Genomic DNA, 17,652 nt, shown 5'->3' on the forward strand with positions numbered 1-17,652 from the left:
CCCTAGAATGACTATCTGAGCTCTGTCTCAGATTCTGAATCTAGCTTTCCCACAATCACAGTGTAACTTTGGACCAGTTAATTGCTTTTTGGTGTGTCCGGGGCTTTAATTTCCCCACCAATAAATAATAAAGTGAAGAACTGCTCCCTTCTTATATCAAGATGATGTTAGGTCAGTGGAAAATCATCTCCCTCTCAGGTGAAAATCACATTAAGACATATTATCATTTTTTTCCTTCCCTTTCTTCCTTCCCTTCCCTTCCCTTCCCTTTCTTTCCCTTCCCTCTTCCTCCCCTCGTCTTTCTCCTTCTCTCTCTCTCTCTCTCTCTCTCTCTCTTCACTCCCTCTCTCTGACCCCTTCCCTTTGGAGATCTGCCAAGATGTGCTTTCTAAATATTCTTCTAGGGTTTAGAGGAGACTTCCTTGGTCATAGGTTGGTGGTGAAAAGCATAGGTGGCTAAATAATTATTAGCCAGAGACGTGAGCAAAAGACTTGAAAATTATCTGGGAATTTAGAACTACTAATCAAATAAACATGGAAAGAATGAAGGTCTTTTGAGGGAAGGAAGAGAGAAAAAAGACATGTAAATATTATGATTGTTTTTACTCTACTTAATCATGCTGCTCAGCAGAAATTTTCAATTTTGTGAGAAAAATTAAATAAATGGTGAGTATTCAAAGTATAGAGCAGTTAATCTTTCAACTTTTTGTATAAAAATAATCATGATAATTCAAAATATATGACTCCACAAGGGCAGATGTACTTATTACAAAATTCTTAAGTCTGAAAGAATCCTTTCCAATGACCAATTTTTCAGTGTGTATCTTGAACTGCAAAAAAGGCTTAAAAAGGGAAAAATCATTTGAATAACTGCTCATATTGTGTCCCAACTGAGAATGTTTCAATTTAAAAAATTATAATTAATGTTTCAATTTAAAAAATTAGTAATATTGGTAACTCAAGGAAGCCACTTATAACATGTAAACATTTTTTTAAAATAAGATTTATTTTGTTAATATTTGTTCATTTTACAAAGATAGTCTTGTATCCTAAGGGATACGCTCAAACCTACAGTCACTTCATTTGCCATAACCCTTTGAATAAAGGAAATAAGAGCACATAGAAACAAAGGGGACATTTCTTATGCACTAGAAGGGATGTTTAGATCTCTTATTGGGTTTTCTAACCTTACCGTCAAGTCAGAATTTAAAAACTGTTATTATAAATTAGGAATTAGACATTTTTTAATCAGATACCATTTATCTAGTTAAAGAAGGATCAGTTATAAATGTCTGATATATTCGAAAATGATTAAAGAAGGTTTGAGGGGATCGGTCATCATTGATTATGACTTTTTACTAAACATTGTAATCCTTTTGATTTATTTGCAAAATGGTCAGTAACATTTATATTTGTATCCATTGTGATAGGCCCTTGGCATTCCAACTCACAGTTGCATTACATATGTATTCTACACATATGTAAATAAATATTTTCAATCAACTTGCTCTCAGTGTAAACTTTGTACTTACAGCCTAAACATTGTTAGTAACTTAGATAATAAAAACTCTTACAACTATGGCATGACATTTATTATTTTTTTAGAGGGTTAATATAGATCAATTTGACATCACAGGTAATAATCATCTTGGTCCAGGAAAACAAACCAAGAGGTGATGTATGTGGGGCTACACAATCTGAACTAAAACAGCTTTTAAATAGGTTGTGATGCCAGGCTACATGAGCTCATGGGAGTCCAAATTAGAATTTGCATTTCCATATTTGTAATGGATATACAAAGAGGAACATAATGAAGGTTGCCATTTAGACAATGGAGATCTAAGCATGGTCATTGCAATGCTTAGGTATGCAATCAGATCAACTGGTAAGTTTATATAGAATTTTTTTTCTCTTAGCTTTACTGGTGTACATTGTTTTACAGTACTTTGATTGACTGCTCTGTATAATCACGTGCAGCCTTCTCAATGAGAAGGATTGACTGAGCCTGGATCTGCCATTAGTCCTCATTAAAAAAAGAAAAAGAAAAAGAAATATGAACGGGGCAACAACAACAGTGTGAATGTTATGGTTTTGAACAGAAACAAACCCATAACCTCCACATTTTTGTAGTTATAACTTATTTTTCTGGCAAATCACCAGGCAAAAGGGCAAATTCAGATACACTTCCAAATGCCAAAGAGTCTTTAAATATTAAATAATGTGAATTGCTAAACTTAATGCAATCATAGGACTTGAGCAAGTAATAAATTCAAACGTATCTACATTGCACACATTCTTCTTTAGTGTCAGTTTTCTCATCTTTGAGTAAAAGAGCACTTACGTGAGATGTTTCTAGTACCCATAAATGAACTGTGAAAAATGCAGTTTTAACAATGACGCTATGGAATCATCCTAATCAAAAGAGACACACATTCAGGTTTTCCAAACTGCTTTCCTGTGACATTTAGATCTTCAATGAAATGTTTTTCTCAGACTTTATTTTTTTTCACAGAACCATCACCCACAAGCTTAATGTTAAGTTTATATTCCTTCTTTTCGGCATTTGCCATTCACCTTTTTTTTCCTCTGCAAAAGGTGTCTATTAATTTCTCACAAGTTTACAGGTCTTCTATTTCCTGTAAAAAGTTGGATTTACCCAACTTTTCTCATTTAGAATGTTTCTAGAGTTAGAGATTTAGATGCTAAAAATAAAGAGTTTGCTAGTAATTCTCCCCCTGGAAATGTGAGTTATTCAGTATGTTTAACATTTAAAAATCAGTAAATTTTTCTTAGGATAAAATGCTTACTCTGAATTTCAGTGATTTTATTTTCCATCCTTGAGATACTTTTTTTCCCCAAACCACTAAAAAAAAAAAGACTAAAAAAAAACAAAAAACACCTTTTCTTTGATCCTTTGTTCTTTTCTACATTGGAAATAAGATAAACATTTATGAAATTATAAATTTCATCATTTTGTTTTCATGATAAAAGAATTTGTAATTTTCATAATTTTGAAAATACGTAGTAATTGTAAATGTTACAGTAAAAATCATTTGTGGGTCATAAAGTGTGTGAAGTGTGAAAAAACATTATTAAAGTAATTAATAGAATTACAATGCCTAATTTATAAAACAAATCAATTTGTTAAATAGTACCCATGTTAATTATTATTAATAAGTTTAATTTTCAAAATATTTTATGTCAAATAATTGGTTCTCAGCCATCCAGTGAGGGCAGAAAATATTTCTTACCCAAGTCTAAAGGCCACTGAAATACTATAGCCTTCTATTACCATGTCTTTGTTGTCCTTCACCTCTCAAAACACTTGGGAGTCTACACAAACACACATAACCAAACAAATCATCTTCTACATAGAGGAACACAGTTAAGTTTTTCATTAATTGTAGAATATTTAAATTTATTAACCCACATGATTGAGTTTGGGGATGTTTAATTGAGAATTAGTTAAGAGAAAAATAGGTACACATTTATGTTGATATATTTGTTTAGATGGTACTAGAATTTGTAGTTGGTCTTACATTCTAATTAAAATTCTGTCACATTATGTAGGAAAGGAGGATATGAGCCAATTTTTTTTAATGTGTCAGATGTTATCAGTATTGGTCTGTATTCTAACTTGAGATTTTCTATCTCTTTATTTTTATGATGAGACTAATGCATTTGCATGCTTTATGAGGGTCAGGACCATTGAGGATTTGGACTGGGAACCAGGAAGATGATGAAGGCAAAGGCTGAAAGAAGACCTAGTGGAATGTATCTGCTGCTTTACCTTCAGGCTTAGAAGTTAAGTAAGTTAATTAAACTTATGTTTATTGAATGATCACTCTCTATTTACACTATGCTAAAAACAATTTAGATTATCTAATTTAATTCTTGCAACAGCCCTATGAAAGAATAGATTAAGGGACTTGTAAGGATGGCATAGTTATTGAGTGGTAAAGTTGAGTTTCTAACACAGGAGAGAAAACTTCAAACCCTGGAGAGAAAACTTCGTCTTATAGAATACCGACATTGCAAGGCTATTTAGTTCAACCACAAATTCCAAATCTTTCAAGACATGGACTTTTAAAGGTTCCTGAAATTAAAATAATTTTTAAAAACTTTATAATGTAAATGTTTAATTTTTTCATAGTGAGTTACCGTAAATGACAGAGGTTGAAGTCATAATTGTTATAAGTACAAGGTGCCCCACGCAATAATGGAATTTTCTGTAACTTCTCCCAACAATTGATAGGCATTGGTGGAGGTAAATTGCCAAATGTGGTTATTAGTAAGAGGCAAGTGGGGTCACTGGTATTAGCATTTCCTCTTCCAATTAAATTTTACCCTGAAAAATAATCCGTGATAGTCAAGGAAATCAAGAGACATTCAGGATTTTTTCTGTAATTTCTCTTCATTTTTAATTGTGGGATTTAGATGAGACTCCAGACAGATTTCATTTAAAAAAAATTTTTGACCCACTGACTTTTAAGTAGATTATCACAGATCTTTTTATTGATTACACTGATGTTGACTTCTTGGCCAAACCACTATTAAATGCATTATCCAAATGAACTGTTTCTATTTTGAATGTCTATTTGTGTTATTTCCAAATTTAAAGAGCCTGTGGTATGAATATTTACTTCAGAGAGTTTAAATAATTTTCTCTAATGAAAAGAAATGTTAATTTTCTGAGTATGATTTATTTGTTCTACTTTTGAGAATTTTTAAATCTAATATCTAGAGATAAGGAGAAAAAACAAGGTATAACATTACACTCTGGAATCCTCAGCCCAAACCATTCTGTTTTCACTTTGATGATAATATAGCAGAGGTAACCAGGGGAACGACCATTCTACTTTTTTCATAGCAACTGTGGAGGACCTCAGTGACACTACACAAAGCTTTTTAGAGTTAGCTCACTTTCAGCCCTGGCTTCTATATTATTACTACATTATTATTTAAATAAGATCACGACTTGTACTCTCTAAAGAAAATTGACCAAAAATTGTAGCTTTTGACCAGAGTTCTAACAGAGAAAAAGGAAAAAAGGGGTGTGAATAGCAGTTGTATCCTCTTAATGTGTTTTTTGTGTGTGATGCTTTTAATAGTTTTTGTTTATTTATTTGGAGATGACACATTGTCATAATCACTGGTAAGATTTTAATGCAACTTTAAGAAGCATTTGAAAGCTTGTCAAATGTTAAGGCTTTAAATACCTCATGTATGTGTGTGTGTGTGTGTGTGTGTGTGTGTGTGTGTGTGTGTGTGTGTGTGTGTGTGTATTTTAATATATGCATATATTTTTTTAAAGCCCCATATATTCAGTACTCTCCTACCAACTGAGTTTAGAACCTCTATTTTTGACCGAAAGCCCAGGCCCTTAAGCACTTGGATGATTGGGCTGTCTCTTCATGGGATAAAGTCAAGAAGATTTGACCTATCTCTCCTTCATGCAGAATCACTGACTATTGAGTAACAAGACCAGTTAAGGCCAAAATACCCACATTGATGCCTGAATTAATCAGATTGAGTATTCATAGTAACTAAGTAATTCACTTTCAAATATTTAATCCTCTGTTAAATAATCTTTGATAACATGAAGTTTAACCTCTTCCTGCCATGGTCAGACTCTATTGAGTTAGGGAAATTGGACTTTGTGATTAAAAGTAACACAAAGATTATTGTTGATCACAGAGCTTTTCATGCCATGAATCCCTCATTTGCTCCTCAACTTTTTCCAACCAAGTATGATGAGAAAAATTCCCAATGAGGCTGAGATTGAACAAACAGAAATAGCTAGCAAACTATGCAAAAATCACAATAAAGATTCATTTTGAATTCCATGTCAAAATTTGACAGACCTGAGTCTTTGATATTGGTATATGATAACATACCTGTGAATTGTCAGTTTCTACAAAAGCCAATGAACTTTCATTTAAAATCAAGATGATGGAACATATTCCATTTTTAGAAAACAATGGTGAGGATTGTTTTTCGATCTCCATGTGAATGTTTTCATATTGTGATTCTTGAGATTCTTCTTCAGAAAGGGTACAAGTGTAGTGTTTGCATGCATCTCTTTTTGGTTGGCAGCTCTGGCATCTTCCACCGAAGAGTCGTCTTCCACCTTAGACCCCATTCACAGTTAAAGCAAGACAGAGTACGCATTTCATATTGGGAACAATATGATTGTTACCATATTGAAACTGGAAACCAATTTAGAACCATTTCTACCCTGAAACATCCATTGTACTTTATTGATAAAGCAATGACTCTTAGAAGTGCTTGGTACTCAGACAACACAAATTAAATGTGCATATTTATGATATATTGAAAACTATAGATTTCTTTTTATTCTAAGTTTTAGTGACTTTGGTTACACTAGTTGCAGAATTCTGTATACTATAATGCAAACTCCTGCCTATGACACTAATGTTACTATGGGAGTTAATTTTTGCAAATTCATAAATGTTTTTCCATTGCAACCATATTGGGAATCTGGGATATTAGAAATGCCGCTATCTATAAGAGTTAATTCACTGGTGACAATTATATCATATATTGGCCAAGGAAACAATACAAAACCTTCATGTGATGTTTTTAATACTATTCTGCTGAACAGTACTCATTTCCTCTTTTTAAAATCTAATTCATATTTAGCAGGTCATTTTTTTCTAAACAAAGGTATTGCAATGTGTAACAGAAATTTTCTATGTACTATTGACCAATCACCTGAGTGCTGAAAGAATGTATAAAAATATATTAACTGTAACTTAGGGTCAGTTCTGGAAAATTTGTATCAAAATTTGATTGCTTCTGGGAAGTCTGTAGTGATTATAACTTTGTTTAAAATTTGTTCTCAAGAAATAGGGATTTTAAAAAGTGAGTTGGCAGGCTGAAGTTTTTAACCCTAAAGAACTCTGGGTTTCTGCACAATAAACTGTATTTCATCAGGGAGGATTAACTTTGGTTTTTTTGTGTATTTTTTCCCCCACTTTATTTAAATGTGAATATTTTTTCATGATACAGAATAAAATGTGCATTTTTGGAACTTGTTTGAATTGAATCTTTGCTAAAAATTAGTGTTTTGAATTTGGTTTGTTAAATGTAAAGCTCCCCATTACAAAAACATGAAGCAGTGTGTTCAGTCTTTTGATATATTAACTCTGACAATGTTATTTTAAACTTCTTTAATGTTATTTTAATACTTTATTTTTGATAAATTGCACTGTGACAGTATAAGTAATTAAAGAAATGTCATATCAGAAGTTAAAATTTTTAGCCCCAGCAGTAAATTTGTTCCATGAAAGATAATGATAAAGTCTACATAGAATTTTGGAGGAAATTTTATTTTACAATGGGATTTCTTTTAATGTTTCTTAATTCTATCACTCTAGCAAAAATGTTATTATTTTACTAACATTATGGATTTTTCCCAGTCTGTGAAACCTAAAAGCATGAAGGCAGAACATACATGGAACAATAGAATAATTTCATTTTTTAGAAAAAAAATCATAAATTGTTTTGCCACCAGTGCTTGAGGCATAAAAAGGCAAAAGCTGAATATATAATATAGAAGGACTGTTATATGAGAACTGCAGATTTTTTAAAATTAAAGAAACACTAGTTTAAGGGATGCATTTTGGACATCACCGAAGAGTTATTCATATCTATTGCTTTTCTATCCAATATAACATTTTGGTTAGGGAACAACTAAATAAACCTTTGTCTTTGTTTTGGGTACTATTTACAGAGGATGGAGATTCTAGCGTCAGCTCTTGTTTATACAGGAATCAAGGCTATGATGATCACACATAAGAAATGGATCATTGAAGTGGTGGCACACTTTAAACACAGATTATCAGTAATTTAACACTTCTTCCACTCTTTGCCCTTTTCTTCCCCTCTTCTTTCTTTTCTTACACATACAGTCTCTCCACAATAAATTATAATCTTTCCTTGCAAGTTGTGTGGTGATACATCAATTGAGAAAGATACTAACTTTCAAAACATGATAAATATATTATAGATTTGTATGAGTAAATACTCGAGTGCCACATACCATTAAGTAAATGATGAGATGGAAATTTCTGTCCGTGGGATATTTTCTCCTGAGAGTGTGATGAAGGGTAGAACATGCTTGAACCTTCCAATCTTCAATCTTGTGTCAGTATGCTCTACTCCCAACCAGCAAGGAGCGTTTTGCCTTCTGGAAGATTGTTGGAATCCATCATATGTAGTTTACCTATATCACAATATCACATCAGAGCCACTTTGTTTAATCGAGGCAAACAAGCATAATGGGCTTTAATTAGATTAAATACAAATGTGCCCAATGTGATCAACCTGGAATGGACATTTTACAGCTGGGAGGGACTTTGGAAATCAATCAGCACCACACCTACTTTGGGAAATGAAGAAACCAAGAATTGGAGAAGGTGAGCAATTCTCCAAAGTTATATATATCGTTAGTAGATGAGCTGGGATTAAAATTTAGTTTTCTTGATTCCGAGTCCATTGTTTTTTCCACTATATCACATTGCTCTCTGGGCTTTCCCCAGTGTAACACCATGTGTGTGTACACACGCACACACACATTTCTGAAAATGTTGCTAGTCTCATCTCTGAGTGTTGCTGAAAGGACCCTTGTGTGTCCCAACTATGCTATTTACATAAAGGTATGTGTTGTTTATTTCATTTTCTTAAATTAGACAAATAGTATCTTACAAAAGGTGTACTGTCCCTTTGATATTAAGATTGTTATTTAGTATCCTGCAATCATGATACTCTCTGGATAACTAAGAGTTTTAGAATCAAAACTAAATAGGTAATCAGTTTGTTGTAGCTAAGGCTGCACAATTGGGTAAGGGTTCAAGAAGACTGAAAAAAAGAATGGCTGGATGCTGAGGACCCCAAACACTATGTGAGGAACAGAAACTGGAACTTCTGAGTCTCTTGTCTCCTGTGGGCCCATGTGGGTACTTGAAACACTACTTTCCATCTTGCCTGATTCTACTGTCTTCTGGTACCCAAACTGACGTCTTTAAGTGTGTGTGTGTGTGTGTGTGTGTGTGTGTGTGTGTGTGTGTGTGTGTGTAGGGAGAACATCCTTTTGGATCTTAAGATTCACTGGGACTGTTCCCATGAAATAGAAACTAATATGTTTACGATCATTATCAGTGTTCAGTATAGTCAGCAGCTGGTGTAGAAGTGCTAACATCTTGTCAGCTGGAGACATTCAGCCCATCACCAATCATTGCTTCCATGTGTGACGCGATGACCATACAGAGCAGATCCGGTGCACCCAAAGCGTGGACCTGAGGGTTGTCTTCCACAGTATTCTGTTCTAAGACCAACAAGATTCTGTTGAAATTCTTCATGCGAATGACCTTGGAGTTATTCAGCTTACTGGTTGGCTGGAGTTCCAGGAGCGATACCCAGGTTAAGAGAGAAGGAAGCATTTCAGCTCTTATGTCTTCTTTACATTTCCATGCTCTCCACTCTTAACCCCCTTCTCTCAAATTTTCACTGAGGCAAGAAGAGAAGGGAGCAGATTTTTAGAACCCTGGTTCTTTTACTGCTACACACATGCACTGTCTTCTGTTCCCTGTAGTTTTCCACTGGGCTCGAAACAGGGGAAAGCGAAGAAACACTGGGCAGGTGACCTTGAGCTGGTGGCTTTGTGGCTTTCTGCCTATCTAAGAAAAAAAGGGAAAACTAAAGCAAGACATCCCACAGCCACCATTAAACCCTCTGAAAGGTAGACTCTGACAGGCTGGAAGGCAGGGAGGGCTTTGCCTTTTGGAATATCAGCAGGTGCACCAAGTCTGCGCTGGTGGAGCTACCAGGACCCTCCCCCCTCTTTGCTCTATTATTCGGTACTTGATTCTTTGTGTAGCTAAAATAAGTTGGGACCAGATCAAGTGATGTAATAGCAGTGAAAGTGCTTTGAAAAGTATAATGGGTTATACAAAGTTTGAGGTTCTCTCTATTGACCACTGATTTTCCCAATAGTCAAGGGTAGATTCCAGAATGTATTGAGAAAGAGTCCTAAGTATTAATAACATACATTGACACCCAACTTCTAGTGAAGTTCTAAGTTTTTGTCACTTAATAGAGAGAATATTGGATAAGATCCAAGTGTGTTCAGGCATGGCTAGTGATGAGGTTGCTTTTATTTCCCTGTTAACCAGGAAGGCAAACACAAACAATACATACACCCTCTCCTGCCCTCCACCCCCATTTCTGGAAATAGAATATATTAAAAAAAACAACTCATTAACTTATGGGCTACATTATTCATTTACCTGAAATTCTCAAGAAAGCAATACTACGAGTGTTTGACATTTTCACTTTCAGAGTTAGTTATCAATGAGATCTCTGTCACACAGATTAGGAGTTAAATACTGTTTCAGTGTTCTCCCTGATTTATGATTTGGAGCTATAAGACGAATTTCCAGAGTTAGTATTGAAAGAGTAGACAGACTCCTAGACATTGAGTTAGTTTAGGACTCTCAGCCAACTTATTTGGCTATAAGAGAAGAAACAATGCTGGAGTTGATAACTTAAAATGACTATACCAAATGTAATACAGAGACCAAAATTCAATACCAACTTCATTCTCCCTACTGAGCCTCCCTTCCACACCCTGACAGGATATCTGTACCTTTTATAGAGTGCATCTGTTGTGTTTTTATCGCTGCTGTTACTGTTTTACTTGAATTGACTTTGATACAGAACCAAAGTTCTTATTTTAAATGTTGTATATGGAAGGATGGATGGATGGATGGATGGATGGATGGATGGATGGATGGATGCATGGATGGATGGATGGATGGATGAATGGATGGATGGATGCATGGATGGATGGATGGATGGATGGATGGATGGAGTTATTTATTATTTGTCAGACAGTGTCTTAGTTAGATAATGTTCCCAGTGACCCCATTAGAGACAAGGGTACAGGCTCCGGGTGACTAACAGCCTTTCCTAAGCTCATTAGCTAGAAAGTATCAGAGAAAGTTTGCAAACCCAGATCTCTGCCTCCAAATCAAGTTTGTATTTGCCTCAAAGTGACTCTTGGACATGCATTAGCTATCTGGTTTTCATATTAGCACTTGTAGAAATAAAACGTTAAACTTATTTTGGGGAGGACTCTAGTGGTTCAGGTATTCACAGAAAGTATCATCTGATTTTTCAGGCTTTGGCCTTGTTCTGTTTCTAAGGCAGGGAAAAATACTAAGGTTTACCTTTAGGTGGTCTGCCTGTTCACAGATATGGAACACCACAATTCATGGCATCACCTTAGCTTCTCCTTAGCACAATGATCGATGTAGAAAAGCCCCGCAGAAACATTGAGATCAGTGCAAGACACTTAGGCGATGTAGACAGGAGCTACTAGAGGAAAGTGCTGTTTTCTTCTTCCTTTATAGCTGCTTGCAGTGTTGAGAAGTATGCATGGTACCCAGTACAGCTACTCCAATTAAGTCTTGAAAGAATGCGTGGAGTAGTTCAGATCTATTCCTTTTAGACTCACCTCTGTGTTGAAAAGCTTTAACACAGCTAACTCATGCAGGAAAGATAGACCTACCACTTGCTGTTCTCGTTGCATTTGAGATAAGTGAGTGTGGGGACAGAGTCCCAGAGAGCAGTTTCTAGGCTTTCGACCTCACATGGAAAGGTGTTGGCTTGGGTAGTAGATGGTCATCAGCTGTAATCAGATGCCCATCCACTGTTAGCCATTAGCCATCAGCCAACAGCTGATACCTGTTAGCCATTAGCCACTAATATAACTGCCATGACTACGCTAGGGGGTTGGTTGGTTGGCAGAGAAGCAGACGGCAGATTGTGCATCGTGTGGAGCCTGCGTCCCGTGTCTCCAACCCCACCGCCAGCGAAACTATAATGGTATGAACCCCCTATCCATGGCTCCATGGGTGTTCCTTTTTGGCCTCACCATGTCCTGTGTTCTTATGCGGGGAGCGGGATCAGAGACCCCACATGACAGTGAGCCATCATAAATCACTTCTGTCTTAAAATGTGTATTATAAGATCTAAAATTCCATATGTTGTCTTAATACCTTTGTGCCTCCCAAGGCCCCAGAGATCTATCTGTGAGTTCCCCTATTCTTGCCAAATGTGCAAACTCTACTTCCCACCTTCCCCAAGCAGGAAAGGCTCCCCACCTGGCTAGTTCTCTATTAGCCAGGGCAGCTGCATTCCACCAGATCCTCAACCTAACAGGATTTCACTTTCCTGCCAGCCCAAGGGTTTTTTCAAACATGCTAATCACATCCTCAGTTGAGAACCAAAGGTCATTTCAACACGCTCTTGTTACCACCAAGCCTTCCCCGCACAGACCCAGTGTTCCTGAATGCAACTCCCCTGTGGCTCTGCGTGGTATGCGATGTTCTCCTCCAAACTGTGAGTATATGTGACTAATAAACTGCTATCTATTTCATCTGTCCAGCATTTGGTGTTGTGCTTTGACCATCCTGTACTATTTAGAATGGGGCACTGCTCCCTCACCAACAAGGTAATAGAATGCAATTAGAACAGAATGCTAATTTACTTTATTGAAGATAATGTCTATCAACTAATACTGCCCATCAAAATTAATCACATTATGTCTCTTCTCACTTTGATGGTTTAATTAAGTGACAATATTTGTATACAGTGGGGCTTTTGTATTCAAATGTGGTGATAAAATTTGATTGGGTATACATTTTGGATTTTGTCTTTTGACATATTGCTAACATTTCAGAAAAAAAGGCAATTTGTTTAGCAGAGATGGCAATCAGTCTCTTTTTATGCTGTTTGAATACTTAGAGTAAACTCATTTCCCTTATTCACTGTTCTTGATGCTGGAGTTTGTTTATGCAATAAAACTGGAGTAATGATACTTCCCTTCTTCAAATGTCTTCACTTTCCAAGACACTCACTTTGCATTTTCTAGGGAGCAACAGATTTATAGTTATGTGGACAATTCAATGGTGAGAAAAATGAAACTTTTTCAAAGTTCTTATACAATCTTTTGATTACTCTGAAGAGTTTGGACTGATTATTTTGATCATTAGTTCTCAACTGGGGGCAATTTTGCTCCCAAGAAGAATTTGTTAATTTGGGGGGACATTTGTGTTTGTCTGACTGGGGCAGGAGTGCTATGGTTATTTACTGGGTAGAGACTAGGGATGCTGCTAAACATCCTACGTTGCATAGGATAACCCTCCTCCCACCCCCAAGTGAGGAATTATCCAGCCCAATATATGCATAGTGCTGAGGTTGTCTGATAGGGTGAGTTATTATATATATATATATTTGAACTTCTAAAACTCTTGGAATTTCCTAAGTGGTGAGAATGAACTTCTGTTTTGTTGTCTTAATGGGGTGACTTTTGGGCCACACCCAAAGACGGGGGCTATTGCCAGTGGAACCAATCTCGTGACTAGAGGGTTGGAACTTCTTGTCCCACCCCCAGATCTTGGGGGAATGGAGAGGGGCAGGAAGTTGAGTTTGATCTCCAGTGGTCAATGATTGCATGAAGTATGCCTATGTGGTGGAGCCCACATAAAAACCCAGAAGGCCTGGGTTCAAAATGCTTCTGGGTTGGTGAACACATGAAAATTTGGGGAGAGTGGCATGCCTGAAGAGGGCATAGAAGATCTGTGCCCTTTCACTATACATTGTCCTCTGGATCTCTTCTATTGGGCTATTCTGGAATTATATCCTTTTATAATGAATAGGTAATCTGATAAGTAAAATGTTTCTCTGAGTTCTGTGAGCTGCTCTAGGAAATTAATCAAACCTAAGGAGGCAGTCATGGGAACCTCTGATTTATAGCCATTACAAAAACCATAATGTGAACAATTTGACCTGCAGTGGGGATCAGAAATTGGCTTATTAAGAAAGCCGCTCTGGAGAACATTCCTAAAAATAGTCCCAAGCACCCACAATAGAGGATGGGGATAGAGGATGGCTGATCCAAGGGCTTCAACCCTTTTAGTCTGTATATCTCTGCACCCAACAGTCCCGCCCCCACCTATCTGAACAGAGCAGAATGGCAAGTCTCAGTCTACTGCTATCACTTCCGGCTCAGTATCTCATACAGAATATTTATATCTTTCATTTAATTTTTACATTTTCATATATTTATTCTGGCTTCTTTCAGTTGAAATTTGTAAACTGGAAAAAAAAAAAGTAGGAATTCCTAACTTTATTTCAAATGACTCATTTAAGTATCTCTCAAATTACAAATTAGCTTTTTTTGGTAGTACCCAGGACATTATAGCTTAAATTGTAGGGGATGGAATAAATGTTGGCAAAAATGTCTTCTCTGGACTCATTATGATCATTTTAAAAGGAAGACATCATGTCTTAATTATGCTAGATTTCCTGACCTTCCTTGCCCTCTTTCCCTTCTAAATCGTATGCAGCTCTGATGGACTCATTAAATAATCTTTGGAAGAAGAGTCTGGGTTTAGAGGCAGAGAAATGACTTTGCCTATGTATATCAGTGTAAAAGCTCATTGAAAGCCCTGCCTGCATTACCATTATTATTGCAATTCTGACTGAACGTGATGGTTCCTACATACTAACTACACATATACACCACATAAAAAATCATAACTGAATAGCCACCATTCTCATTTCTTTGTGAATGAGGTGATTCCTATAAATATTTCTTGACTCCGGCAATTTTGCCTCCCTTAACCCTGCTTGTGGTTCACAATTTGTTTACAAATGAGTTTTGTCTACTATTGAAACATTGCTACCAGATACAAATCTATTGGAGAAACTATCATTAGAAAAGGTTTATTGCTTCTTTACAAATAACTTGTTTGAAGCGTAATTTAAATAGCATAAAACGTACTCATTATAAGTATACCATTCAATGAGTTTAGTAAATTTATATAGCTGCACAATCATCACCATGATCCATGTGTAGAATGTTTCCATCATCCCCAAAATGTTTTTCATGCACATTTGTAGTCAATCCTCACTATCACACCAAGCCTCAGGCAATCACTGATCTGCTGTTTCTATGGATTTGCCTTTACTAGGAATTTTATTTAAATAGAAGCATACAATATGTAGATTTTTTGTCTAACTTATTTCACTGACAAAATGTTTTTGAGATAAACCATGCTGTTGCATGTGTCAGTACTTCATTTTTATTGCCGAGTAGTATTTCAATGCACAGTTATATCGCCTTTTGTTTGTCCTTCACCAGTTTACAGACATTTGCATTGTTTCTATTTTGGGATTATTATGAATAATGCTTTTCTAAACATTTGCATACAAGTCTGTGTGGACATAACATTTTCATTTGTTGTGGATAGACACCTAGGAGTGGAATTACTGAGTCATGTCATAGGTGTATATTTAACTTTTAAAGAAAATAAACCTGTTTTTCAAAGTTACTGTATTATTTTACATCCTCACCAGCAATATGATGAGGGTTCCAGTTTCTCCACATTCTTGCCAACACCTGGCGTCAGTCTTTTTGATGATAGACATTCTATTGGGTCTGTAGTGGTATCTCTTTGTGGTTTCAGTGTGCAGTTCCCTAATGACTAATGATGCTAAACATCTTTAATGTAGCCTTCCTATATTTTCTTTGGGGAAATATCTATTTGAATATATTGAATTAAAAAGACATTCAAATTTCTTGCCTTTCCTTTGCCTCTCGATGCCACTAATTTCCAGCCCCATGGGATGACCACTGATTTATGAGCTATAGGAATATTTTCTTTTCAGATATTTTAGTGAATTGATGGGGAGGTAACAGATATTAGCACCTTTGGGAGGTATTAACTTGAAGTTACAAAGCTACCTTGTCACTAATATGTTTGAATATTTCAAAGAACCCACTTAGACTATTTCTTAAATGTAGCTAGTAGGTGCTAAAAAAACAATTTTGGTGCCAAAGATTTTAATCTCAGAAATCTTGTTTATCTTAAAAGCTGGTTTTAAAAAGGACTTCAGGAGGAATTTATATGAATTAACTCTAGATTAAACTATAAGAAACTTCAAAGGTAAAGCAACTTAAAGATTAAAGATGGAATGGTCCAGAGAATGGACCATTCAGCACTAAAAAGAAATGAACTATCAAATTATGAAAAGACATGGAAGAAACTTAGATACATATTGTTAAGTGAAAGACACCAATTTGAAAAGGCTACCCACTTTATGATTCCAACTATATGACATTCTGCAAAAGGCAAAATTATGGAGACAGTAAAAAGATCAGTAGTTGCCAGGGGTTGGGGTGGGGGGAGGAAGGGATGAATAGGTGAAGCATAGAGGATTTTTAGGGCAGCAAAACCACTCTGTATGATACTATAATGATGGATATGTGTCATTATGCATTTGTCTAAACCCAGGTACAACACAAGGAGTGAACGCTAATATAAACTATGGACTTTGGGTGATTATGTTGTGTCAGTGTAGGTTCATCAATTGAAATAAATGTACCTCTGGTAGGGAATGTTGATAACAGAGGAAGCTATGCATGTGTGTGGACAGAGGGTGTATGGGAAATCTCTGTACCTTCTGCTCAATCTTACTTGAACCTAAACTGCTCTAAAAATAATGTCTCTTAAAAAAATTAAAGATGCACATCTACATAAAATGTGTTCCTTGGAATCCAAGCAACTTAGTGTCTGAACTAGCTCCTGTTTATTTTTACAATCTCTCTGTCAAATCCTTTATTTTGTAGAAAATATGCTTTGTTGGTTCTATCCAGTAATTTCTTCAGCAGCCTGTACTTTTTTCTTTTAGAGATTTATGCCACTAACCACTCTATTTGCTAGTCACTATGTATACCACTTTTAAAGTTGCAAAACTCATATTTGGAGGCCTGTACTTTTTATTGGTGTGTTCTTTGTTTGTTTATTTGGTTTTTAGTTAAGTTAAAATTGTTTCTCTGTAAATCAGGTGGTATGGCTATATTACAAAGCTATACCACAGTATTCTGCTTAGAACCGTGATAGTTTGGTTCACAAGCTTAAGAAATACGATAATGTAGAATTTACTAGTCTTCCTTTGTTGGTTTGTATTACAAACTCATTCCTGTGAAGTTATGAGGAAAACATTTTTTTCTTTTGATTTGTTAGCTGCGATGCATTTTTCCAGAATAACCTAATGAGAAGGAGCTGGAACTATTCTGAGCAGAACAGACTTAACTCGCATTAGAGGGATGTAGTGTTGCTCTAAACCAGTCTCTTGGCTCACTTTTCCCTGCTGCATCTCAAGCTACAGTGAAGCTTTGAAAGAAGGTGCCTACTGAAAAGTGCTTCACAATCCAAGGATCCCAGACTGTGCTGCTTCTAAATATATTTGTTCTGTGCTTATAAAGTGCAGACTAGGATCCCACCCACTCATTTACAAAAATAAATCCTATTCCCATTGGACTGAGTCTGTGACCTGATTCTGTGAGGGCTAAAACCACATCTCTTGGACAACCTTGTTTCTCCAGGACCCGAAAGAGAGCCATGTGTATGGAATATATTCAGTAATTATGTGTTGACTAAACAAACATTGAATGTTATCTTGAGGTAATACAGAGAGATAGCTTACTTTCAAAGGAGCTTAGAATTCAGGGTAAGAGACAGAGAGGGAAACAAATAATACAAGGTGCTGAGTACAAGT

This window comes from Rhinolophus sinicus, linkage group LG03 (assembly GCF_036562045.2).
Source record: "Rhinolophus sinicus isolate RSC01 linkage group LG03, ASM3656204v1, whole genome shotgun sequence".
NCBI classification, from domain to species: Eukaryota; Metazoa; Chordata; class Mammalia; order Chiroptera; family Rhinolophidae; genus Rhinolophus; species Rhinolophus sinicus.